The sequence below is a fragment of the Otolemur garnettii genome, unplaced genomic scaffold (genome assembly GCF_000181295.1).
Source record: "Otolemur garnettii isolate 467f Iridium unplaced genomic scaffold, OtoGar3 scaffold00077, whole genome shotgun sequence".
In the NCBI taxonomy this organism is placed as follows: domain Eukaryota; kingdom Metazoa; phylum Chordata; class Mammalia; order Primates; family Galagidae; genus Otolemur; species Otolemur garnettii.
This window is the reverse complement of record NW_003852472.1, coordinates 2,484,408-2,486,535: the sequence shown is the minus strand read 5'-3', so window position 1 is coordinate 2,486,535 and position 2,128 is coordinate 2,484,408.

Here is a 2,128-nt window from a genome sequence, read left to right as displayed (position 1 = left end):
CTCCCAAGTAGCTGGGATCACAGGCGCCCGCCACAATGCCCAGCTATTTTTTGGTTGCAGCCGTCATTGTTGTTTGGCGGGCCCGGACTGGATTTGAACCCGCCACCTTAGGTGTATGTGGCTGGCGCCTTAGCCACTTGAGCCACAGGCGCTGAGCCCAAGCATGCTTTCTTATAGAGAACCTTCCCTGAAAGTCAGCTCTCCATCTGCTAAACTTCCTCAGTCCTGGGCACTATTTCTTCTCCTCTCTGAAGGCAGGTGGGCATGCCTCATTCTGCATGCTGAGCTTTCTGGAGGCAGGAGTCATATTATTAAAGTAAGCATCCGAGCAGCCCCCACCTCTAGCTTATTAGAGGACCTGATAACCAGTAGGCAGTTGATGTGTGTGCTGGATGGGCAGATGAGTAGGTATTTGACTGGGTAGTTAGACTAGATGGAAAGTAAGGTAGATGTGTACAAGGATGAACAGATTGACTGGTTGGAGATGGATGGATGGATGGATGGATGGATGGGTACAGATGGAAGAAGAAATGGACAGATGGATAGGTTGACAGATCAGATAGGTAGATGAACAGAGAGTTGACAGATTGTCTATTAGAGGATGGATGGATGAATAAGTAGATAACAAAATGGACAAATGGGCAGATGATGGAGGGGTGGACAAATGGCTGGAGATACTCTTTTGATCTCTAGCCTGCGTGCTTCCTCCTTTTCCTCTCTTCTTCCTTTCCCTCCTCCTTCATTGTCACAATCTCAGAGCACAAAAATCAGTGGTTCTCAGTAGGGACTAGGTAGTCTATACAGGACTTTTTCTTTTGACTTGGTATTTTCATAATTTTAAAATGTGTGAGCAATCAGATTGCCACCTAAAGTATCACTAAACATAAATAAAAAAGCAGAAAGCCTATAAAAGTAAAGTGTATTTCTTTCTTACTAAGGACAATAGGTTTTTTGTTCTTTTTTTTTTTTTTTTTGGGTCTGGTGTCTGATGTGGAACAATCCTGGATTCAAATCTCAGCCCTGCCATCTGCCATCTGTGAGAACCCTGGGCTAGTGACTCTATTAAATGGGAACCATAGTCCTTGCCCTGACCAGCTCACAGGGACATGAGATAATGATCACGAAGCTACATTGACATAGAACATGTGGGTGTAAGCTATCTTGTACATCAGTTCTCTTCAAACTATCTTAGTGAAGTTCCTTTTGCTTTTTTATTTTTCATCTGCCATGGACTTACGTGTATGCAAACCACAATAGAAAATTAATTATCAGAAAAATTAAAGTGAAGGAAATATACAAATTTTAAGACCAGTATTTTATTATCATATTTGACAGATCCAAAGTTACTCTATTAAATTGATGTGCTTCTAAACACTCTCAATTTATGTGTTTATCTTGTTGCAAACCAGTGATGGGACCCACAGCTTGGCAGTGGCCGCAGGGTCACTGGAGCCAGGCTTAGGGGCAGGGCTGGGGATGGCTGCCTGTGCCTGGCCCCAAAGGAGCCAGGGTAGAGGGAGCATAGCAGCTATGTAGGCTGCTGGCACGCTGCTGCCACTCTTGCCAGTTGAATGACTCGCCCCTCTAGTTTCCCAGCCCCTGCTTGTGCTTCAGCTGTTCCCTCTCATAACACCTTCTCCCTTCTTGGCATGTCTAACTCCTACTTTGCCTTTTGAGGTCCACCTCAAGCACACTTTTTTATTTTATTTTATTTTATTTTATTTTAAGACAGAGTCTCACTTTGTCACCCTTGGTAGAGTGCCGTGGTGTCACAGCTCACAGCTACCTCCAACTCCTGGGCTTAGGCGATTCTCTTGTCTCAGCCCCCCAAGTAGCTGGGACTACAGGCACCCGCCACAACGCCTGACTATTTTTGTTGCAGTTGTCACTGCTGTTTTAGGTGGCCAGGGCTGGGCTTCAACCTGCCACCCTCCGTAAATGGGGCCAGCATCCTACCCACTGAGCCACAGGCTCCTCCCTCAAGCACACTTTCTTTTTTGTGTGTGTGTGGTGGCATTTTTCTTTCTTAATTTTAAGTTTTGTAGAATGAAATATTTTCCCATTCCATTAGAGATTTTATTTTATTTTATTTTTTGAGACAGAGCCTCAAGCTTTCCCCCTGGGAAAG